This window comes from Musca vetustissima, unplaced genomic scaffold (genome assembly GCF_032173495.1).
Source record: "Musca vetustissima isolate MV318-11 ecotype Yass unplaced genomic scaffold, APGP_CSIRO_Mvet_v1 utg33870, whole genome shotgun sequence".
NCBI lineage: Eukaryota > Metazoa > Arthropoda > Insecta > Diptera > Muscidae > Musca > Musca vetustissima.
In genome coordinates this window covers 94,936-122,085 of record NW_026876105.1, presented here as the reverse complement: position 1 = coordinate 122,085, position 27,150 = coordinate 94,936, and the positions used below count along the sequence as shown (strand labels likewise).

The following is a 27,150-nucleotide window of genomic DNA, read 5'->3' as shown; positions in this document are numbered from 1 at the left end:
GAATTAGATGTAGCTTTCCTTTAAATCGAAGCAGATTAACATTCAGCTCTTATACGTATTTTTTTTTTCTGTCCAATTGAAAGAGAATTTTGCATAGATTTCATAATGGCAATCTTCCACATATATACCTACATATCATAAAAGTTTCGATCCTTGTAAAATGTCGTGGTGGTAAGATTATAATTGTCCTCCGTATAAAATTTTGCAAAATTTGGCAAATTTGGTCAATTTTTTCTATAAAAGATCCTTACAAAAATGTGAACTGAGCTTTGATTTGTTTCCTCAAATTTGTTACATAATTTTTAATCAAAATCCCATACTAATTTCCTACCCCCTATGTATATGTAAACTTCAAAGTCACAAGAATATCCATAAGGGATATTAAATAAAAATCACATACACGACTAAAGAGGGATGTGTTTTCTTTTTGTGTGGGTCTATGTTTTCAATGATTTCATGTTGTCGGGGTAGTACCCTCATAAAAAGAAATGAAAATGAATTGCTTCACAAATGACATTTTTATAAAGCAAGCAAACAACCGTTTTCTTTACACATACAACACATAAACAATAAGAACATTTCAGGCCTTAGTGTTAAGACAAACAGGATTATTGTGGATAAAATATATAATGATTTTCTCAAATATTCCTTAAAATACTTCATTATATAATGTGAATAATAGTATACTATTATTCACATGCAAGTAGCAGAGTTTAAAGTTTTATGACTTTGAACTATGAATTAATTATTTCTTGATGATACTATTTACATTGTTTCTTATTTTCCCCTTCTGGCATTGACAAAGCCCCAATATAACAGTACCTCATATTTTTTGGCACGTTATGACTATAATTTGTAATTTTATGTTTCAATTGGGTATCAGTTTGTTATTCTGGTTTCTCCTGGGTTCAATCAACAATGGCATATCCCCCATATAACAGTCCCGATCGGTTTTAGGTATTTTGAATGTTCACCTTATGGTGCAGGGGATAAAAATGCAACCCGACAGAACATCACGATTTTTTTTATTATTTTTACGATTAAAATAATATAGCTGGTGTTGTAATGATATTTGCTATTCTCTTTCCCTATGATGAACCTTATCTCCACAACATTTTATTCCAACAATAGGTCTCCAGCTGTAAAGGTTTACAAAAATTTAATTGGAATTTAGCTCAAATTCTCAACAAAAAAGCTCTTTACACAATAATAAAAAAACATTTTAAATTTGTTTTTTTTTGCATTTAAAACATCATAAAGGAATGATTGAAAGACTTCAATATGTAATGGAGGTCTGGGTATGGATCCTTTTTTTTTTCAAATCCTTTATCCCAAATATGTATTTATTATTCAGTGATTTCTTTTTTGTTTTCTTCAAATACAATAAATTAAATTGATTGTCGCAGACATATCAAACTATTTACGCCCCCAATAGACAATGTAGAAATAAAATCACCGACCCAATGATTTTTTCTGTATACAATGAATTTAGAATATTTGAAAATCGTCTATATCATTTCTTTATGACCCTCCCCCCTTTTGCATATGCTTTTCGGATCATTGTTCTTTCGGCCAAGCTAAAACCAAAACTATATTGAGATTTTTGTGGTCACATCAACTCGACCCAATTCACTCAAATTGTTCGTATCCATTAGTCTTTGTCTTTTTCGGGTGACACACGTGCTAATATATCTTTCACATGTGTCACTAGTTTTGTGGGTCTTAAAGGAAATGTGTTTCATTTTGGGTTCGAAGGAGGAGAGCTTTAACATATCAAAGAATGTGTCTTTGTATATTACTTCGTTTGTAGTTATTATGTGTGGTGGAGATGTATGTGTGTTGTAGTGTCACGACTACTGCTACTATTTGTCCTTTGTTATTTTAAACTTATAACAATGCCTTCTACTAGTTTTTTTTTTTTTTTTGCAAATTGCCTTTGGTTGTACCCATCAAGTGGACAGACGTTGGCATGTCTATATTTTTTCCTTACCATGTTTCTAGATTTCGAGGACCATAAATGTTTATGTTCCAACTAAAAGATGAAACACAAGAAACTGAAAAAAACATAGCCGAATTGGCATTATTTATTAAAAACTATGGCATGCTAAGTTGTTGCTGTTCTTACATATGTTGTTTTATATTCCCCACAGCATTGGCTCAAAGGCAAAATGTTATTTTATTAGCTTATTTAAAGAGGTGGAGAGGGAAGCTGACAGTTCACAATAGAATACCCTACATCAGTGATAATTTAAAACAGATTATAATACAAAGGGATCTGTAAATTGAAGACCAATTTGATCTTGTATGGAGAGAAAAAGAATAATATTATCGAGGTTTGGTGTTTGGTGTTCGATAGCGAGGTTTCCTCTATATATTACAAAAAAGTCTTTAATTGATATGGGACAAATGAGACATCCTTCGGATAGCAGATCAAGGAAATCTTCTATGGATATAAGATTGAGGATCTTTGACAACAATAGAAGTAAAAGTAGCTCTTCAATAAATAGATGGCGAAGAAGGCTTTCTATGGATATAATATATAGGAACGTTTTCTATACATAGAAGACCTATGATGTTTTTCACAGATAGAACACGAAGGTAGATAGAGACGATCAAGGGGAATATACGATCAATGAGGTCTTCTGCAGGTAGGCGCCGAATATTGCAATTTTCGGTGGTCTAGTAAGGGGCGAATGTTTTTCTAGTCAATCTAGAATTTTCATAGCATTGTTTATCATTTTATAGCATAAGCGTTCTCGGTAGGGTTTGAAGTACAACCATGTGTTATGTCGTTTACCGTGACTTGCCATGGGAAATTCCCAGGATGAAAAGGCTGAACTAAAATTCTCAAATACAAAATTGAGCTATACCAAAATGTGGTCAGATATTCACCATTTGCAGTGGGAAGATCTAAAATTTCTAATTAAAGCCAATCCCGTTGAAAATGATATTATAAAATGAATTTTTAACTCAATTTATATAATTTTGTGGGGGGCGTACCAGAAGGTGTGGACCGATATTTCCCATCTTTGAACTTGAACAAAGTTTGGTAGAAATATTACGATGTGCAAAGTTTATATGAAATCGGTTACTCACTTCTAGAGTTATCGTGCACACTAACCGTACAGAGAGGCGGATGGATTATCTGCAAAGGATTTGGTCCAAAGAAAATGGGGTCTACAACCAATACTTCGGATGAGGGTATAAAATTTTAGCCAGGTTGGTTGAAAAACGTTCCTGAAGTACAAAGGCATGGGAGGTATCTTTATTTTTGGTATGAGGATTTTCTATCCATCAATGGAAGCAGAAGTTCGAAGCAAATAACTACCTGCTTCTTCGGTACAATAGATCATGTTGCGAATGTTTATTTTGATCATCATAGGGCAGTAAATTCTGAATAGTATACCACAATATGGTTGCTTGAAGTCTTTGGAGAAATTAGAAACACGAATCAGAGAAGACGACTCATTTTTTTATCATGACTATGCAAGCTCTCACACATCCATTCTACTTGGAGCATTTTTGACGGCAAAAATGTGCATGTCATGGGTCATCTGCCATACAGCCCTAATTTGGCACCCAACTTTTGATAAATTCTTCTGATTATAAGATACCTCTAAGAGATCATCTGTTTATAGACGAAATTTGTTATTCTTGTGTTTGTGGCTTTACAATATCTAATGAAGGTTCTATATCTATGGGAGACCTCTTGGAGATCTTCCGTCTGGAAGTATTTACAATATCTAATGAAGGTTCTATATCTATGGGGGACCTCTTGGAGATCTTCCGTCTGAAAGTGTTTTTTTCTATAGAAAATCTCGTTTTTCGAGGAAAAACCTATTGCAGGTCTTCTACTTGTATATTTAGACTTCTTATTGGATATATTCTACCTATAGAGAACATGTAGACCAATTGAAGGCCTTCTAACTAATATCTATGGTAGAACTCTTGTAGGCATTCTTTCAATAGGAAAACTTGTTTATATTTACACGGGGACTTCTATCAGTAGACGATCGCTTGAACGTCTGATATTTATAGGAGATCGATGGAGGGTTCTATGTTTTGGATGTCTTTTTTCTATAGCAGACCTCTTTGTACCGTGTATCTATGTAAGACAACTTTGGGGTCTTCAATCTCAAAATTTCATAAATCCGTTGTTGCCTTTGTTTGAGGACTAGGTTATTGCAGTGTGTGTTAGTGGTTGTTTAAGCTCTCTGTTAAATTGAAAAAATGGCTAGGAGATACAAAAATGCAAAATGAAAAGGGACAGTTGGTTTTAACCACAAAAAATCGGATATGCCATAATACAGCCACATCAATGGAGAATTTGGCTTACACCTTCAAAATACCGTAAGTGGGCAGGGTTAGGATAAAACACGTACCTTTATCGAACATGTTGTGCAAACACGTTATTCACCTTTCAAGAATTCGGAATGTAAAATTTCCAAAAAAAATCCTTTCTACTCCTGCGAGTAGAAAAAATAAATCGAGTATATTCTATTTTTCCCTGCCACTCAAATAAGAGCGCAAGTGCTTCGCTCGTTTTTGTTTGACAGTGAAATACGCTCGAAATCGAGCGACTCCACTCTTGCCGAGTACTCCTTTTTGAATATCTTTTTTTAAATAAAAAAAAATGAAACTAAATCAAAATATTTTGATTTTAAAACTGAATAATGAGCGGCTTAGGCATTGATGGACTTTCTTGCAAAAAAGATTTTTTGAACCTTACATGTGTAAACATTTTTTTAAATGCATTCAAAGAACAAAATAACCAATGCCTTTTTTATACATGATCGATCATCAACAAAAACTGTTGGCTACCACACACGCAAATCACAAAAAAATTATTTGTCCACTTGACTTCACTCTTAGAGTGAACTCTTACTCTATTTCGAGCATTTTGACTCTCACCCTTTTTCAATAACAAGGAGTATTCGCGAGCACTTCCAAACAAAATAAAAGAGTGGCGAGTATACTCCTCAAAAAACTCGTACTCTTCACGTACTGCCACTCAGGAGTATTTTTCACTCGCGAGTAAAATCGAGCAAATCGGAGCTCTGGTTAAAACATTGACCTGTATCGATCATTATAAATGGGCACATGCCTCCTAAAACCCGCAACTCTAAAATGCTACACTTTTGTTAAACAACATTCAAAGAACACCTCATGTATAAACCCAAAATAGTGGAGGCACTGATTGGTTCCTTTCTTACTTATATTTTGTATAGCATTCAACAGTCGACCCGACATTCCTTTCTTACTAGCACTTCGAAAAAATCTCTCTGACCTTTCCTATTTTTTATTTAGTAGTTTTAAAAACAAGTCTTAGGACACACGAAGTGTGAGTGAAAAGAAAAACAAAAAACAGAACAACATTCAAAATTGCTGTCATTTGTTTAGGCCATAATATAAACCACATGCAAATTTGTCAAATCTGAGATTGCGGATAAGCTAACAAAGATCTTTAGTACCATAAGTCAACGCTGATACCAAAACACATCAAATGAATATAACAAAGTTCACAGCAGAACCCAATTTAGAAAAAAAATAAGAAGAAACAAAACAACAACACTCTGACATATTACCATACATAGATTTCTGGTGTTGTAGTTGTTGTTGGTTGTAAAGTTTACCATATGTGGCCATTTGTAAAATTTATATAGCGTTTTTTTGTCCGTTTGTTTGTCACTCAAATAGATTTGTGTGTGAGTGTGATTGTGTGTGTGTGATTGAAAAAAGTACTCTGCCAGAGACAGTTTCGAGACTGATGTCTGTGTCAGAATCTGTAGTCTTTGACATTCCATATGCTATATACGAGTACATACAGGAGGTCCTTTGACAATGACACACTTGACACAATATGGTTTAGATTAAAGCAAATACTGTGTAAATAAAACATTCGAATTTGTATATGAAATGAAGGACGAACACAGACACACACACACCCACACACATTGACTATTCTAAATGAAATATAGATGAACCACAATTACATAGATACATATACGTATATATCATCCCTATAGGGATGATAGTTTATTAAAAACACAAATGAAATATTTTTGGCAGAGCACGTTTTGAAAAATATTAAATTTTAAAAATATATCCATATCCATATATTGCTTGTGGGTTCTATTATTGTTTTCAATGAAACGAAATAGAAAAAAAATGTGTGTTCGCTATTTTTGAACTATTTATTCCAAGAGACAGACAAATGAAAACAATATTTCCAATAGCCAAAATATATTTGTATGATATTTGAAATCAATTGTAGTTACATATTACTTTGACAAACAGCACAGTAATATTTTTGGTAATTTATATAAAATTTATTTGTTATATAGAAAATATCTATCTAAACAATAAAAATACAAAATATTAAAATTGTGTTTATGATATTTTTTATTGCAGAATATGGGATCAAAAAATCTGGACATAAAAACGCTAGCATCAAACCCTGCAGTCTACTGAATTATGAGCGAGATAGAACAAATTGACACAGAATAGAATCTAATATAAGTAAAGAAAAATGGAAAACAGTCTACGAACATTTTTCTTACAGTTGAATGTAATCGAACGAAAGGCATACAGTGTTTCATTTCATTTAATTTCATTTTTTTTGTAACACAAAATTATGGGGATAATTTAATGGGGATAATTTGAAGTTAAGCGAAGTCAAATCGACTGTCAATCGAATAGGAAGGAAACGAGGAACAGGTTGAAACTACAAAAAAAAAAAAAAAACAGAAACGGTAGTATATGCGTATTTTTGGACCCGCAGATATTACAAGACTATAGTCAAATTTTAAATAAAACGAGAATTTGATGAATGATGGAAGACTTTGTCATTCCAACCACGAGGATATATTCGATTTTACATGAATAACTCGTTTAAAAAGGGTCTGTTATCGTTGAGTAACGTAGGGTGGACAATTCTGAGTGGTACACCACAATTTCTTTGCCATAAGCCATCAGAAAAAAAAAGAAAACAGTAAGAAAAGACAAAGGATGACCCGCCCTAAAAAAAAAACACGTACGATAGCGTTGATGGCTAAACACATATAATCTTTTTTCTATTTTTGTCAGTTTTTTTCATGACGATCATTTACTCCCGCTCTCAGAAACCCGATTTAGCGCTGTTCAACACTGCCCTACACCAATTTAAATATTATTTTGGGTAAAAAGAAATATATTGTTTTTATTTATTATACCCTACACAACAATGTTGTCAGGGTATTATAGCTTTGTGCAGCCCCAAAAGTTTGTAACACCGCGAAATATTGGTCCTAGACCCACCTTTAAGTATACCGATCGTCATATCTCGACTAGCTGAGTCGATCTAGACATGTGTGTCCGTCCGTCCGTCTGTCCATTATAATTTGTAAACACGATACAGGCCACAGTTATGGACCAATCTTCACGAAATTTTGCATGTAGGATGGGTTCTGGCCAATGAAGACCCCTATTGTTTTTGGGAAAGATCGGTTAATATTTAGGGGATGAAATGGACCAAATACTAAATTTTTGTCGGTTTTTCTGGTCGCTCCAGAGGCCGCAATAATGGCCCGAACATCGTGAAATTTTGCATGGAGAAGGGGATCGGGCCAAAGAATAAGCATGCCTGCTTTCATAAAGATCGGTCAATATTTAGCGGGTCAAATGGACCCTGACTTTTGTGTGAAAAATGACAAAATTTGTATTCTATAGCGTATATATTTACCCCTGAATGACATAGATCCGAGAAGTTGATATTATATCCAAGAGTAGTGGTTGACCTTTAAATTAATACCAATTATATTGATGTATGTGCTCGGATGTGGGAGTTACACCTAAATATTTACAGGTATATCCGTATTCGTATATTATTTAGTAACCCATTATCACTCCAGAGCGCGGAACTATAGCGCTGATCGCTTTGAAATGTTCCGTAAGGTTCCCGTTATGGTCAAGGACAACGCCTATAATTTGTGGTGATGATCAGATAATAATTTTGGACTGAGGTGGACCGAAAACTTAATTGTTTGTGTTATTTTCGAGTCGATATATAGACCACAAATGAAAGCCGAATATCACAACACAACCCACGTTGAAGGTAATCTGGACAATAGCTGTACTGAATACTCGTAATATTCGGAAAATATGTCAGTGTGAGGAAGAGGTGCTGTTTACCTCTAATCGGGCAAGAGGATGCCAATATCACCAAGTATTGCCAAGGCTCGGAATAAACACAGAAAATTTGAGTTCCGTGGTAGTTGTGTAGGGTATCGTATGGTCGGCCCCGTCCGAATATACTGCTCCGCTCACTGGTTTTTACCTGCACTTAATTTAATATGCTCCGGAATGTCAGATTTGGGTCAAATATGCACCGTTTTGTTGCATGATTTCTTACCATTTTGAAGGCAACTTCATAATGCCTCTCTCTTAGAAGTTCTACTCTCTATTTGTAAAAAAAACTCTACTAGTAGATATTCATAATCCTCCCTAGATATAACTTTTTATATCCTTCACCATACTGTGGTACTTTGTGCATATGTTTGTAACAGGCAAAAGGAAACGAGAGGTTACCTTTGAGAATATGCATAGAAACACTTTTTAAGTCGATTTATGAATGTTCGCCCGTTCGTCCATCTGTCTGTCCATGTTAAATTGTAAACAAAGTGCAGGTCGCATTTTTGATTCGAATTGGACGAAATTTAGCACAGTTCATTAATTTGGGCCAAGGACGAACCCTATTGAAATTTGGAAAAATCGGTTCAGATTTAGATATAGCTCCCATAAATATTTTTGTCCGATTTTATGTAAATAGTGCACCAAAGTCCTTATATATCCTTCGATTTGCACGAAATTTGGCATATCGTACTGAATTAAGTCGATAAAGATGTGTGTAAAGTTTCGTGAAAATTGGTTCAGATTTAGATATAGCTCTCATATATATTTTTGTCCGATTTTAGGTAAATAATGCACCAAAGTCCCTATATATCCTTCGATATACACTAAATTTGGCACAGCGTACTGGATGGAGTCTAGAACGATGTGTGCTAACATCTCAACATATCCTATGCCAAATTCAACATGCACGGAATTTGGCATAGCGTACTGGATTGAGTCTAGAAAGATGTGTGCTAAGTTTTGTGAAAATCGGTTCAGATTTGGATATAGCTCCCAAAGTTCCGTATATCCTTCGATTTGAACGAAATTTGGATTTATATGTAAATGAAGAACTCAATATGTGGCCGAATGCACAAAACATACTAAAATAAGTGTAACCTAACATCTGACAAGTTTCGATGAAATCGGTTTAGATTTCGATATTTTGCTCTAAATTTATTTATATATAATAATAGTGTCCCATTGTAAGAAGCAACTCTATATCTGACCAAAATTTAGTACAGGTTGCAGAATGACATGTTTAATTTCATGTTAATGGTTCTTCAAAAATGCTACGTCTGTTAGGATTCCACCTGGTGAATATACCTAAAGTGGTGAAGGGTATCATATGCGGCCCCGTCCGACTTTACTGCTTTCCTTACTGTTGATAAAAGGTGACAATCGCATGGTGGCAAGTCCGGACTATATTGCGGATGCATTAAATCTTTCCAACCAAGCTCCCGAAGTTTCTGGGGAGTCACTGTAGATGTGTTTGGCCTAGCGGTCTCCTGGTGGAACACGACACCTCTCCTGTTGGCCAATTCTTACCTCTTCTGTTCAATTGTAAATGGTTTAAAGCAGTTTTAGCTTTTGGGCGGAGTTGCGACAGCTAACATGCTGGCCAGCTTCATTTCTCCGATTTTATCGACCATTTCGACTACCTATGCCAGGTGCATACTTAAAATCAAAAAATTCCTGAACGGAATCTATGAAATAAAAATTATACATAATTTTAGCCGCTTGACTTGCACTTTCGCCTTTGTCAAAGACAGTGTTAAGTGTACCAAATTGTCTTTTTGTTCGCCATTTTTAACACCTTGTAACTCTCAACTGAAGGCACCAAAAACGGGAGCGGAGCAGCATAGTCGGACGGGGCCGACCATACGGTACCCTACACAACTACCACGGAACTCTTATTTTCTGTGGATGTTTATTCCGAGTCTGGTCAATATATACGAATATTACTAACATTCACTAATATTTACCGTCGGTTATGTTGTAATGTTCGGCTTATTATTGTGGCCTAAAAATAGACCCGAAAAAACGCAAACAAATAAGTTGTCAGTCCACTTCATCCCAAAATTATAATCTGAGAATAGCCTTAATTATAGGCGTTGTCCTTGACAATAACTGTAACAGCATGGAAAATTTCAAAGCGATCAGCGCTATATTTCCGCCCTGGAGTTTGGAAATGGGTTACTAAATACTATCTGAGTACGTAAGCACTTGAATATACTTAAGTGTAACATCCACATGTGATCACATACGACAATATAATTGGTATCAATTTAAAGGTTAATGTTCTTCAGGTCCGGCCCATGTTCTTCAGGAGTAATTATATACGTCATAGAACAAATATTGTAAATTTTAACACAAAAGTCTGGGTCCATCTGACCCGCTAAATATTGACCAATCTTTATGAAAACAGGCATGCTTATTATTTGGACCCATCTCCTTCTCCATGTAAAAATTCACCATGTTTGGGTCATAATTGCGGCCTCTGCAGCGACCAGAAAAACCTCATCCCCTAAATATTAACCGATATTTACCAACAACAATAGGGGTATTCATTGACCAGAACCCATCCTACATGCAAAATTTCGTGAAGATTGACCCATAACTGTGATCTGTATCGTGTTTATAAATTATAATGACGGACGGACACACATGTCTGGATCGATTCAGCTAGCCGAGATATGACGATCGGTATACTTAAAGAAGGGTCTAGGACTAATATTTCGCAGCGTTATAACTCTTGGGGCTGCACAAAGCTATAATACCTTGACAAAATAGTTGGGTAAGGTATAAAAAGGAAAATACTTTTTTTAACTGCGAAATTTCATCCTTTTAACGAGGTTAAATCTGAAATTGCTTCATCGATATTTTACGAGAAATCTATCAGTAGAGCCATCTGCCGAAAAAATAATGAATTTTCTTTTCCCCAACCTAATACTATTTTTAATAAAATTTCAGCTACCTAAAATATTGAAATTTAACTTGAGTTCGTTGACCTAGCGTGAATTTGTTGCTTTCATAATTTACTTTATTAGTAAACGGAACTAAATTCACTATCAATTAATTAATAAAATATTTCGGAGTAACCCCAAATAACTTAAATTGTTCTTAACATCAAATGATTTTTCAAGTATTCAAATGTTACCTTAATATAAACTACATTATGGTTTACCTATAACTAATCGCATGAATAGATTAAGAAACTTTTTCGAAATATAACCGAAAAAGTTTGAACACTTCAATATTACACGAAAGTTATATATATATATATATATATATAAGTGTGTTTTATTTTTAGAAATATTTCTCATTAATTGGAAATTTGTTGCGTTTCTTGAAAGTTTTTAAAGTGCTAGAAAACCACAAAGCCTCATCAACTCTGAACTACAATCCTAGTGCTATGGTTTTAACAGTTCAAGTGGTTTCGGGCGCAAGTTTCCTTCATTTCAGTCATTCATTTGTTATTCTGTGCACAGTCTATCATCGTCTTACGTTTGTTTACCCGTCCATCTATTCATCGAAATAACGGTTTTGCTTGGAGGCTGCTGTTTCCTTTTTCGTTTGCCACCTTCACATATAACAAAGATATTAACCTCGACTTTCAATCAAAATCTGAGGCCAACAGGTTTCTTGCGAAACGGCCAATGTTCAGATAGATGCTGTTGTATTGTGCGTCACCGTTACCCTTACCAAAGGTTAACCATGGCAGGCGGAAGTGTTTGATTGCCATGGTGAAAATGAAACAGTTCGCATAACTTTTACAGGCTCACACGAAAATAAACAAAAGAAACCGTAGCGCCAAGGAATACCACAACATATCACACAGCAGCAGTAGCAATAGCATAAATGTATCATCAAAGAACATAGACACACTTCGTTCGTGTGCTTACAGACTATGGCTTTTAGGGTCACCCCAACCACCACCAGCGTCTAACGTCTAACTACTACCCATGGAAACGTGGCAAAGTTTGACAGGCATGTAAGCGTTATTTCCTTCCCTAAACACATACTTTAGAGAAACTAACGACCGATACTTAAGGAAAACACCAGCATATGAACCACGCACATGAACAGACGCGAACAGAACGCTACGCAACTTATCACGGCAAATGGGCATATGTTCTGGGTACGTGTGTCGGTCGGTTACTGTGTGTGTTCGTCCATGTCTACCGTGTCCTGTTTGCTTGAGCATGCTTGTGTAAAGAATGCCTGTGAGTGAATTGTGGCTTGATATATGCATGGGCATAAATTTAGTATGGTTTTTTTTCTATAGACCCTGGTTGGTGTGTAGGTATGTGTGTATGATAGTGTTTGCTGACAAATTAGCATTACGTGTGGCAAAAACGAGTGGCTAAGCCAATTCTTAAAAATGTATATTAAAGTTGAGTTGGAATAATATACAAGAAATGTAGAAATATATATATATATATATACAATATTATGATTTTGAGTTTTAATGTTGTTATTTTTATATCGCTAAATAAGGGCTCATATAGATTGGTGAAAATAAAAAATGGAATAGTATTGCTTCAAAAGACGTCTATAAGATCGTCACAGGTGATTCTATTGACTGTGTGTGTCTTCGAAAACGACCTAAATTCCACGAAAGCTCATGGAAGAAACGTGTCAATATACCAATATCAGTTCGTCGTGAACAGTGAAAGAAGTAAATTCTGTTGGTGGCACAGCGCAATTTGTTTTCCCGGAAAAATTCTTCGAAAAAAATCGAAAACCGAACAATATCATTCTGCAGCGGGACCTTGCGATCACAACATATTGACTCAAAGCTGCCTCTTTTTGGACGACATAAATGTAATATTAATTGGTTGGCTGGAATTTTGTACAAGAATTTCATCTTTCATCATCATCGTTAATATTAAATCAAATTCGGATTTACATCTATATAGACATATAAAGAAAGTAAAAAAATTAGATAGTTCGGAATCTTTTGACCTATATCTATACTTTAGACCTATATCTATAAAAAAGAGTAAAGTGATTGACTGACTGACTGATTTAACGATTCATCAACGCCCAGACGAAACGGCTGAAGCTAGACAAGGCTGGGTTTTTGGAAATTCGTACTATAACTATACGAAAAGTACTAAAAGGTACTAATCTATACTAATAAAAGAGTAAAGTGATTGACTGACTTGAAGTTTGGAGTGTGAATTATGGTTGAGATGTAGGGTCCATTTAAGGAGATGGTTTTGAATGCGCTTACTCATGTGTACGAAAAGTACTATATGGTACTATATTTGGTACAAATTTAATCTATACTAATAAAAGAGTAAAGTGATTGACCGACTGACTGATTTAACGATTCATCAACGCCCACACGAAACGGCTGAGCTAGAATCTTGAAATTTTGGGTGAGTGTCACTCTTGGTCCAAATGTTACAGATAAGGCTAGGTTTTTGGAAATTCGTACTAGAACCGTACGAAAAGTACTAAAAAGTACTAAATATGTATTTGTATTTTGCGAACCAGTAGAGCTAGAAATCTGAAATTTGGATTGAGGGTGGAGTGTAGAATAGATGTAGCAAAGGACTTTTTGGAAATTCGAACTATAAGTATAGGAAAAGTACTAAAATGTACTAAATTTGGTACAATTTCGTAGCATGTGAATGGATTGAGCTAAAAATTTGAAATTTGGAATGCAAATTAAGGATGAGAATTAGGGTCGATATGACGAGAGTTTGGAAAACGTGTACTCATGTGTACGAAAATTACTATATGGTACTATATTTGGTACAAATTTGATTTGGAGGTACAAATCGAGCTGGAATCCTGGAATTTGAAATTAAAATTACCGTCGGAGTGTAGGATTGGGATATGAACGTAGTTTTGGAAATTTGTTACTTATGTGTACGAAAAGTACTAAATCGTACCATAATCGGTACAGTTTGGATCCTGTAGAGCGGGAACAATGAAATTTGGAGTCAGGATCGCTGTGGGGGTGTGGGATTGGAGTCAGGATTCAGTTTACGAAAATAATACTTATAGGTACTAAATGGTACTAAATTTGGTACAATTTGAAATTTAGGTGAACCAATAGAGCTAGAATCATGAAATTTGGAGCCAGGATCACTGTTGAGGTGTAAGATTGAGATATATAGGAAGTTTTAGAAATTTGTACTAATGTGTACTAAATTTGGTAAAACTTGAATTGTGAGTGAAACTTGGATTTAGGATCACTATGGGGGTGTAGGTTTGTGGTAAGAAGGAGGTTTTAGAAATTCGTACTACTGTGTACTAAATTTGGTACAATTTGAATTGTGGGTGAACCTATGAAGTTGGAATCCTGAAACTTGGATTTAAAATCACTGTCGGGGTGTAGGTTTGGGTTAAGTAGGGAAAATTTTTTTAAAATTTGGATTTGGGTGAACCTTTAGAGCTCGAATCATGAAATTTGGTACTAAATGGTACTCAAATTTAATTTATGCTCGATATTAATGTGTGGATTGTTTTTTCAGACATATGCATTTTTATCTAAAAATAAAATAATATGTCAATACATTATTAACTATTTCCTACATTCGCTAACGAAGTTGCGGGCATATGCTAGTATATCTATATATATAAAAATGAATTTCTGTTTGTTTGTTTGTTTGTTTGATCAGTGTTCCCTATAGACTCCTAAACTACTGAACGGATTTTCATGAAATTTTCACAGTAGATTTTTGAGTACATTTGTGGTAACATAGGGTACTTAATTTTTTGATAGGGTCAGGGGAACCAATAGCCCCCATACAAATTGCCCCTTTTTTAGATCAGAATTGGCCATTATAGCAAAGAATTGGAATTGACAATTATAGTAAAGTGTTAGTAAAGATACAAACCACAGATGTTTACTAAGTTCACAAACCACCTTTTGTAGGTGCTGCCAATTCCCGATTTGTGTTTATGAAAATGATAAAGGAGGAAATATCAGAATCAAAAAAGTGATACTAAGTGACACAATTTAGTACTGTACACATTACTGATGACAGAATTCGTACAATTCCAGTAGGAAGCGATTTAATTTGGTGGACTGTATACACAAATTAGTACTGTACACACGTTTGACCTCTTTATACCCTTCACCCAACTGTTGTTCAGGGCATTATGGCTTTGTGTATATGTTTGTAACAGGCAAACAAAATCGAGACAGACCCATGGTTCCTTTTGAGAATAAGCATAGAATAACTTTCTGAGTCGATTTATGCATGCCCGTCCGTCTGTTGATGTTAAATTGTAAACTAAGTACAAGTCGCATTTATAATCCGATTCGGATTCGGATGAAGTTTATCGCAGCTCATTTATTTGGCCAAGGACCCTATTGAAATTGGTGAAAATCGGTTCACATTTAGATATAGCTCCCATATATATTTTCGTCCGATTTAACTATACATCCTCCCTATACATCCTTCGATTTGCACGAAATTTGGCATAGCGCACCGAATTAAGTCTAGAACAAGTTTCGTGAAAATCGGTTCAGATTTGGATAAAGCTCTCATATATAGTTTCGCCCGTTTTTAGGTAAAGTGTGCACCAAAGTTGCACGAAATTTGGCGAAGCGTACTGAATTAAGCCTACAGTAATGTGTGCTAAGTTTTGCGATAATCAGTTTTGTGTTAATGTAGCACCAAGGCCCTATATATTTTTCGATTAATACGAATTTTGACATAGCGTACTGAATTAAGTCTAGAATGATGTGTGATAAGTTTCGTGAAAATCGGTTCAGATTTACATATACGTCCTTTATATATTTTTTTAAAGACTCCGCATCCACGCGGAGTAACAGCATCAAAAGTATTCATACATCTGAAAGAATATATGTATGTACATTTGCTATGTGTATTTATACCCTACACAACTATGTTGTCAGGGTATTATAGCTTTGTGCAGCCCCAAAAGTTTGTAACGCCGCGAAATATTGGTCCTAGACCCACCTTTAAGTATACCGATCGTCATATCTCGAATAGCTGAGTCGATCTAGACATGTGTGTCCGTCCGTCCGTCCGTCCGTCCGTCCGTCCGTCTGTCCATTATAATTTGTAAACACGATACAGGCCACAGTTATGGACCAATCTTCACGAAATTTTGCATGTATGATGGGTTCTGGCCAATGAAGACCCCTATTGTTTTTGGGAAAGATCGGTTAATATTTAGGGGATGAAATGGACCAAATACTAAATTTTTGTCGGTTTTTCTGGTCGCTCCAGAGGCCGCAATAATGGCTCGAACATCTTGACATTTTGCATGGAGAAGGGGATCAGGCCAAAGAATAAGCATGCATGTTTTGATAAAGATCGGTCAATATTTAGCGGGTCAAATGGACCCTGACTTTTGTGTGAAAAATGACAAAATGTGTATTCTATGGCATATATATTTACCCCTGAAGGACATATACCCGAGAAGTTGATATTATATCCAAGAGGAGTGGTTGACCTTTAAATTAAGACCAATTATATTGTTGTATGTGCTCGGATGAGAGAGTTAAACCTAAATATTTACAGGTATCTCCGTATTTGTATATTATTTAGTAACCCATTATCACTCTGGAGAGTTGAACTATAGCGCTGATCGCTTTGAAATGTTCCATGAGGTTCCAGTTATGGTCAAGGACAACGCCTATAATTTTCGGTGATGACCAGATAATAATTTTGGAATGAAGTGGACCGAAAACTTAATTTTTTGTGTTATTTTCGAGTCGATCTATAGACCACAAATGAAAGCCGAACATCGCAACACAACCCACGGTGAAGGGAATCTGGACAATAGCTGTACTGAATACTCGTAATATTCGGAAAAGTGTGAGGAAGAGGTGCTGTTTACCTCTAATCGGGCAAGAGGGTGCAAATATCACGAAATATTGCCCGGGCTCGGAATAAACATCCGAAAAAAATTTGAGTTCTGTGGTAGTTGTGTAGGGTATCGTATGGTCGGCCCCGTTCGACTATACTGCTCCGCTCACTGGTTTTAGACTTGAAAATTTGGTTGAGTAAAATGGATGCAAATACGGATCATCCGATGAGGATATATTTTGGAACAATGAGGATATATTTTGAAATACAAAGAACATTCAATGAAATAATTGACATTAATTATACCCTTCACCACACTGTGGTACAGGGTACTATGTCTTTGTGCATATATTTGTAACAGGCAAAAGGAATGGAACTAGACCTATGGTCCTTTTGAGAATATGCATATAATCACTTTCTGAGTCGATTTATTCGTGTCCGTCCGTCTGTTGATGTTAAATTGTAAACAAAGTACAGGTCGCATTTATAATACGATTTGGATGAAATTTGGTACAGCTCATTTGTTTGGCCCAAGGACGAACCCTATTAAAATTGGTGAAAATCGGTTTAGATTTACATATAGCTCCCATATATATTTTCGTCCAATTTAATGTAAATGGTCCCTATATATCTTTAGATATGCACGAAATTTGGTATAGCCTACTGAATTAGACAAGAAAGATGTGTGCTAAGTTTCGTCAAAATCGGTTCAGATTTAGATAATGCTCCCATATATAGTTTCGTCCAAATGTAGGTAATTGGTACACCAAAGTCGCTATATATAATTCGATTTTCATGAATTTTGGCATAGCGTACTGAATTAAGTTTAGAATGATTTGTGCTAAGTTTCGTGAAAATCGATTCAGATTTAGATATAGCTCCCATATATAATTTCGCCCGATGTTAGGTAAATGGTGCACCAAAGCCCCTGAAAATCATTCGATTTGCACGAATTTTGGCATAGCGGACTGAATTAAGTCTAGAATAATGTGTGCAAAGTTTCGTGAAAATCGGTTCAAATTTAGATATAGCTCCCATATATAGTTTCGTCCTATTTTATGTAAATGGTGCACTAAAGCCTCTATATAAACGATTTGCACGAATTTTGGCATAGTGTACTAAATTAAGTCTATAATAGTGTAGCAAAGTTTCGTGAAAATCTGTTCAGATTTTGATACCTCGAATTTGGAATATTTACGCGATGTTGGAATGCACTTCCATTTGAGTTACGGTTTTTTCTCATAGCAATAATGCTATACGTTTAAAAATTCTAAGTCATTTACACATTCCATCGTAAAAATGACCATATTATGGATTTACTTTTTTGGACTTTGGTAGGGGCAGCGAAGTGCCACGGGTCCAGCTAGTATATATATATATATATATATATATTAATTCAGCCAAATCTTTTAAAGTTTTAGTTCAAATTTGGTCAAAAAGAGTTATAACTTTTGCAATTTAGATGTTGATCCACGTTCCAGAATGCCTGCCATTCCAAAAGAAAAATTGACTTTCTATACTATACAATCGTTACATGCACTTTAATTCACTATAGTTGTTTTATTTTTATAACCTCAGCCTTATGAGTAATGAAGGTATATGAATCTATTATCTTAAACAAGCCTAGATCAACTTTGAATTAGTCCACTCCTTCTGGTACTTCCCCCTCAAAAGAGGTCAACATTTTCAATATTTTTAAATCCAATATCAGGCTAATGGAATGTCCGATTTGAACTAAACTTTGTACAAACTATTATCAAGCCTAGATAAAGTTTGAAAATGGGATACATTGGTCCACTTCTTCTGGTATCTAATCACAGAGGGTAACATTTTTCAATATTTATAAATCCAATACCAGGCGAATGGAATGTCCAATTTGAAAAAGAAAACTTTGCACAATCTTTACGAAGCCTAGATCAAGTACGAAAGTGGGATCCGTGTGCCCTCTACTCTGACACATCCTACAAAATGGGTCAATATTATATATTTGACATATACCTTATATAAAAACAGTAAGGAAAGTAATAAAATCGGACGGGGCCGACTATATGATACCCTTCACCACTTTGGGTACATACAAGAGATGATAATGTGTACAATATCCTGTTGGCAGAAGCGAGATACCATATTTGCATGACCATTGACATGGAATCGGATAAAACACAAATGTGATCTACATAGGTATTTGAACCAATAAAAACCCATACACTTGCCATCCTGAAATCTATAAAAAATGCACGTCAATAGGGCAGACTTTTAGTATAACATTTGTATGAAATCCCGCAAAACTTTATATGGGAGGTATATGTAAATATGAATCAAATTCAACAAAACATCACACACATCAAACTGGACTTAATTCCGTATGCTGTGGAATTTTGTCTCAATTGGACAAATATTGGGAATTTCGTCACCATTTAACTAAAATCGGACGAAAATATATATGGGAGCTATATCTAAATCTAGGTCGATGTCAAGAAAATCTTCATATATGTTAAACTGAATTCATAGATGGACTGAATTCAGTATGCTGTGCAAAATGTTGTCTAAATCGGACCAATATTGGGAGTAATGTGCAACATTTACATAAAATCGGACGAAACTATATTTGGGAGCTATATCTAAATCTGGACTGATTTCAAAAAAAACCTTCACAGATGTACAAACTGGACTAAATTCCGTACGCTGTGCAAAATTTTGTCCCAGTTGGGCAAATATATTAATTTTGGTGCACCATTTACCTAAAATCGGACGAAACTATATATGGGCAATATTGCCAATTTTTTAATATTCCATTTTCAAAAAATCAGCTTTTTTGTTTTTGTAGCACATCAATGATTTTTGGTACACATATAGAGAAAAATGTTCTGACTCCGAAACCGTTCGCGATCAAATTTTTGGTTGATGCGCGCAAAAGTTATCGAGGTTTTAATTTTGGGCATAAGAAAAAAATCTTAAAATTACGCCGTTTATTATATTGACAAAAAACGTTGATATATATCTTCCTCCGTAAAATAAGAATATGAATATATTATAATAAACGCGAAAAAGTTGCACATCTTCGCGAAATATGAGAAAAATAATGAACATATAGGAGATTAAGTAAATATTTTCATTATATTAATGACATACACACACAAAAAAATTATATAAAAATATCTACATAATCTAAACACCATGATGAATCAAATGATATCAAAATCACACAAGTCCGTGTAGCGGTTTCTAAATCACAGCGACAACAAAACAAGATATTGAGGAAAAATATTTGTTTTTGGTTCGAAAAAATAATGTCATCATATTTATTTTTTTAATTGTATACAAGAAATTTCAGAAAAAAATGTTGGGGTTATTCTGCTATTTTACCCGAATTTCGCCGAAAAGTTGAGATATGTTATAATAATCACTTTTTGTGTATAAGTATACGCTTTGCGGATTATATCAAGACCCTTCCGATAAATCTTAGAATTCTATAAATAGGAATAAATCTTAAAATAAAATAATATTATAAAATATACATTTTAAATTGCGTGTAAATCACGTAATTTTCAAAATCATTTGATGCGCATTCGGTTTCAAGGAAGTACTGAAGTTTATCTTCCAATCCATATATATTTTCCGAAATTTCAATTGACGGCTAAGATGTGCCACACGTTACATTGAAGTACCCAAAAAATCGTAAAACGCGAATAATTTCCGAAAACTCCATATGCCATTAACGCGCATCCGATTTCAGTGTGCACCCTAAAAAAATACATCGATCTATACCATTTCAATGTGGTCCATTAAGAACCATGGATGTGCCAGCAAAATCTATTTTTGAGATAAATTGCGTACATCTCTCTTTCGGCTGAAGTTTTTAAAGTTCTCTTTTCGAAAAAGATCAAAATCCGTATGGGGTCATTTATTGAAGCGGAAATTATACACAGAAAACGCAAATAAATCCGCGATATTTTCAAAAACATTTTTTGCCAAATTTCGTGTTTTTGGAAGACCAGTTCCCGCCGTTCTAGTAGATGGATTTTCACGAAGAAGATTTTATATCATCCGAAACGTAAAAAACCTTATTGATCGCGGGTACCCATATCATTCAGTTGACAGATCTAAAAATTTGGCCCGAAAAATTGGTTTTTTAGAAATTTGATCGCACAAAATTCGCACGTTCGGATGAGTATTACTCTGAAGCTGTGCATACTACATACACAAAATACATATCAAATTACGCAGATTCGCGACTACAATAATTTTATAATCGATTTTTATAAATTCCTGTTTGCGTATTAAAGCTAGAAGTAAAATTAAAAAAACACTCAAAATCGAGCTTCAAAATGTCAGCATAATTTAAAGATAGATGCAGTTAAAATTTTGAAAAATGATACATAAGGGGCGTAGACCCCATTTTGTTGGCTTCCAGTTTTATTTTGACACGAAGACCGTGCAATGAGTGGCTTAGTCACAAATCGATAAAGAACATAAAAAAACTGGTTCGCCTCAACCTGTTTTTACACATTTTTTTACTTTAAAGTAGACACAGCTTCCACCAAAATAAAGTTTGGAGGTCAATATCATGAACAGTTTGCAACGACAGATCAATTAACCCAAAACTATTCACTTTTGTTCATATATTTAAGTAGTTCCCGAGTTATAAAGGGGTGAACCTCCGCTTCAGCTATGTTAAAAAATTGGCAATATTGCCCATATCTGAATCTTAACCGATTCTAACAAAACTTCGCATATATAAATTTGGATCAAATTCAGTAGGCTGTGCAATCGACCTTAATTTGACTCTTTTGTGTCTCATTTACATAAAATCAGACGAAACTATATATGGGAGCTATATCTAAATCTGAACCGTGGTGCACCATTTACCTAAAATCGAAGGAGTCTATATATAGGTGATATACCTAAATCTGAACCGATTTCAACAAAACTGGGCATATATCAACCTAGACCTAATTCAATACTAAATTTTGTCACAGTCGGACCAATATTGGAAGTTTGGTGCACCATTTCCATAAAATCGGTTCGTCCTTGGGAAAATTAAGTGATATGTGCCAAATTGCATCCAAATCGGATCATAAATGTTCACAAAAATACATGGATGGACGAACATGCATAAATCGACTCAAAAAGTGATACTATGCATATTCTCAAAAGGAACCATGGGTCTATCTCGATTCCTTTTGGCTGTTACAAAAATATGCACAAAGACATACCCTGTACCACAGTGTGGTGAAGAGTATAATGATAATAAAACCTGTGTATAAGTCCAAAGACCTCCTCCGCGACATGTATGGTGGGGATATATATATATATCTGTTGATATATTTGATACTTCTAAAGATGTCTAAAAATGCAATAAATAAGTTTAATCTTCAAACTGACGAAAATTTATTTAAAAACTGCATGTAAAAGCAATATTTCAAAACCAATTCTTCCATTTTTCCGCATCCCATAACGTTTTTACCAACTATTTGCAAATTTAATGTAAAATATTGTATGATTACTACGTTCTGAATCCATCGTTCTCCTTCTTAGTTGGCCCTCAATGACTTCTTTAATTGTATGCATAACATATTGGAACATTCACTTCTAACCATTTCATGAATGTCATATTTTTATAAGGTGGTTCGCAAAAAAGTTAAAGTTAGCTTCCGCATTTTTCACTACTCAAATAAAAAATGAGAGCGAAACTTTTTGAAACGTTTGTTTCCACCCCACAAATTATTAAAATTGGTTTTACAAATTAGATGGACTAAGGACTATAGGTGTGGACTACTGTATACGAATCCTGGATTTAAACAACTGAAATAAAACGACTTATAATAATCGTTAATTTGAATATTCAAAAATCGGTATATTTTTCTGATATATACCGATTTTTCGAAAATAAGATGAAAAAATCAATTGCCAAATAATTATTAAATTTGAAACTTTGTAGAGACAAAACTACTTGATGTATAAATATCATATTTCATATTGATTCTAATTCTCTTAAAAAATGTTCTCCGAGGTTCTTGGATATGGTCACTGTGCGATGTTCATTGCCAGAAAATGTTGGAGAGGAAAAAGTGACTCGAAAAATTGACTCACGATTTGTTTTTGCACAAACGAGCATATTTCCATTATATATAATATTACAAACATTCACGTCGATTTTTATATTCACAGTTCACAAAGCTTCTTTAATTTCTCATCGTATCCTTACTATTTTACTTCCTTACAAAAATCCCTCGTTTGTGTTATTGTTTAAAAATCAAAAACGATGCTTTACAAAATGCAAGCACCCCACCATCTTTTCATGTTCCATTTCTCTGTGAACGTCTACTAAATTTATAAATCAAAGGAGATTGTAAGTGTGATTGTGTGTGTGTTTATGTGTTATGTATGATTGTAAATAGTTTCTCTTATTCATGACTTTGTAACATGTTACACAACTATTAATCATAGTCTCGTATCGTTAATTAGCAATTAATAACAATTTTAAAACTGTAAAATTTATAGTCTGTCATTATGTAATAGCATTTTTCGAACAAGCACACATTTGCACATGCCCATATATATATATGTCTGTGTGTGTTCCTACATGAGCAAATATTAATGTACGTTTTTAGAATTATGTATCAACACAAAACACAAACACACGCTCACACTCATGGAGCCGCATAAATATTGTATGTTTAGCAAATTTCGTCCTTTGTCAGTGGTATGGCTTTTCATAACTTCAAATATTTTACACAACAGTTAAAATGTGCTAAACACATTTCTCATGCTTAAGCTTTAGCTATATCGGTTTAAACATAAATTGCTTTTAAACTCTCCTCGTACACGGAGAGAAATATTGGATAGCGTTTTTAATTTATATACCCTCCAAAAAGGAAACTACGTATCCAGGGGGAGGGTTTCTGCATGCCTGTGCAATATACAACATCTTCCTCTTGCAACACCTCGAAATAATGGTCGGAGAATCTGTAATATAAAGAATTTTCCAAAAAGAGGTTGCTATTTGAATTACTTTGTATTTCAATTATCCTTTTTGTAAGCTTTATTGTTTGACAAGGAGATTCCCCATTATTAGTACAACCACCATTGGATTTTTAAAGTAAATGAAAATAATCAGAAATTCCATTTTAAATGATAAGGCCCATTTTCACCTGGGTGGTAACATCAGTAAGAATCAGTAAGGAAAGTAGTAAAGTCGGACTGGCCGACTATATGATACCATTCACCCCTTTGGGTATATCCTAACAGACGACACGTTTTTGTTATATATCCATATCTGAACAGATTTCGGGGAAAATTGCCAGAGACTAATATATATAACGTCAGTACGTTGTGTCAATCGGCCAGATTTCCAGGGACTTTGGTGGTCCAATTGCCTAAAATCGGCCGAAACTATATATGGGAGCTATATCTAAATCGGAACCGATATTCACGAAACTTTGCACACATCATTCTAGACTTAATTTAGTACGCTGGCCAATTTTCGTGCAAATCGAAAGATATATAGGGACTTTGGTACACAATTTACCTTAAATCTGACGAAGATATATATGGGAGCTATATCTAAATCTGAACCGATTTTCACGAAACTTCTCAGGCATCATTCTAGACCTTATTCATTACGCTGTGCTAAATTTCGAGCAAATCAAAAGATTTCCAGGGACTTTCGTGGACTATTTACCTAAAATCGGGCGAAGCTATATATGGGAGCTATATCTAAATCTGAACCGATTTTCACGAAACTTTGCGCACATCATTCTAGACTTAATTTAGTACGCTGTGCCAATTTTCGTGCAAATCGAAAGATATATAGGGACTTTGGTACACAATTTACCTTAAATCGGACGAATATATATATGGGAGCTATATCTAAATCTGAACCGATTTTTACGCAGCTTAACAGACATCATTCTAGGGGCAGTTCAGTACGCTATGCCAAATTTCGTGCAAATCTAAAGATATATAGGGATTTTGGTGCACCATTTACCTTAAATCGGACGAAAATATATATGGGAGCTATATCTAAATCTGAACCGATTTTTCTCAATTTCAATAGGGTTCGTCCTTGGGCATAATTAATTGTGAGCTGTGCCAAATTTCATCCAATTCGGATCATGAATGCGACCTGTACTTTGTTTACAATTTAACACCAACAGACGGACAGATGGACGGACGGACCGACATCGACTTAGAAAGTGATTCTATGCATATTCTCAAAAGGAACCATGGGTCTATCTCGATTATTTTTAAATGTTACAAACATATGAACAAAGACATAATACCCTGTACCACAGTGTGGTGTAGGGTATAAAAATTGTCACATCTGGGTATCGGAAAACCCAAGAGTTACTGCAGAGAAGTTTTTATATCTAACTAGTGAACCTTTTTAATGGGTTTATGGTTCGGCGAGGTCGTTGGATTTTACATTTATTTTTAGAGTTGGATGAAATTGGATTGGCCAATGTTTACATTTACACGACGTCGCTACGGGCTGCACAAATTTAGAAACCATTTCATTTTACGGAACAATTTCCAGACCATGTGACCTCTCGAAGATCACAATTGATCACACTTGGACTTGATCTAGTCTTGGTAATGATAATCGGGTGTGCAAAGTTTGGTTTAATTTATTTAATTTATAATTATTGACATTTTTGACCATTTGTTTGGTAGATACCAGAAGGATAAGACCAATGGGTCACATATTCTAGGCTTAATAAAGATAACAGGTTGAGCCAAGTTTCGTTCAAATCGGACATGTCATTCGCCTGACACTGGATTTATAAGTCTTGATATAAATATTGAAACAGAATGAGTGGACCGTTGGGTCCCATCTTCGGACTTGATCTAGGCTTGGCCAAAATAATAGGTTGTGCAAAGTTTGACTCAAATCGGACATTCCATTTGCCTGATACTGGATTTATAAGTCTTGAACATTTTTACCATTTGTGGAGGAGGTACCGAGAGGAGTGGACCAATGGGCCCCATCTTCGGAATTAATTTAGACTAGGTCAAGATAATAGGAAGTTTGGTTCAATTCCGATATTCTCTTCGCCGAATATTTAATTTATAATAATGAAATTTTTGACCATTTGTAAGGAGGTACCGGAAGGAGTAGACCAATGAATCCCATCTTCGGACATGATACTAGGTTGTGCAACGTTTGGTTCAAATCGGACGCTCCATTCGCCTATTGCTGCATTTGAAAATATTGAAAATTTGAAAATTTGTGGGGGAGGTACCAGAAGGAGTGTACCAATATTCCCCATCTTTGAACTTGAACTTAGTTTGGAAGAAATACTACGATGTGCATAATTTGGATGAAACCGGTTATTCCCTTCGAGAGCTATCCGACCACACAGATAGGCGGACGGACATTTGTAAATCGACTCAAAAATGTCTGAATCGGATTTGGTCCAAAGAAACATAGGTTCCAAAACCAATATTTCAAAGACGCAAATTTTTCCTTATCAATGTGTATCTATCCTCATTAGCAATGAGGCTAAAAGTATGGTCCTGTAAGGATGCTCTGCTTGAACGGAATCAAAAATATACCGATATTGTCAAGTTCAATATTTATAAAGAGGTTTGAAATTGTTCACTGACTCTGTCTGGGTTATATCGGTCCATGTTTTGGCATAGCTTCTATATAATTGTATATTCCAATTTTCAGTATTTTTAAGGTTTTAGGCGCATTTGTCAACAGAAAATTATTCCTAAAGGTCCATGTTTTGACAAGGCCCACATATAAAGGTCTCACTCAATTTTCGGTATTTTTATGCCTGTATCCGGATTTTCCAACCTAATAGGCTCTAATTTGGCATTTCGAACTTTTGGAGGCTGGTATGTATGTCCCGCCCATGTCTTTAAATATATACTGAGTTCCCGTATAATTTTTGCTATGTAAGAGTTTCTAGTTACAATGAGATTGTCTCCATATAATGGTCCCGAATCCTGAATGACATGCACATAGAAATATCTCTTAAAAAATGAGTCAAAAACGTTCACAGTAAAAAGCGAATAGGGACATCAAAATACTTGAAATAAGTCGGAACCTTGAGGAACCTTTTAGCAAAGAACCTAGAAAGCTTAATTATTGTCATATTGAATGGATAATCTTACTACGACCATCGAAATACCTGAAATGATGCAGACACAACCCACATATTTTGAAGGTCATATCCGCATTTTTAAA

The 27,150-nt window shown here is 34.8% G+C and overlaps 1 protein-coding gene across 1 annotated transcript in view; it reads right to left on the bottom strand.

The window, feature by feature from the left end:
- The window catches only part of LOC133338615 (uncharacterized), a 146,585-nt gene that overhangs the window by 35,391 nt on the left and 84,044 nt on the right, over positions 1-27,150 (bottom strand). The gene's annotated exons all lie outside the window — the stretch shown is intronic.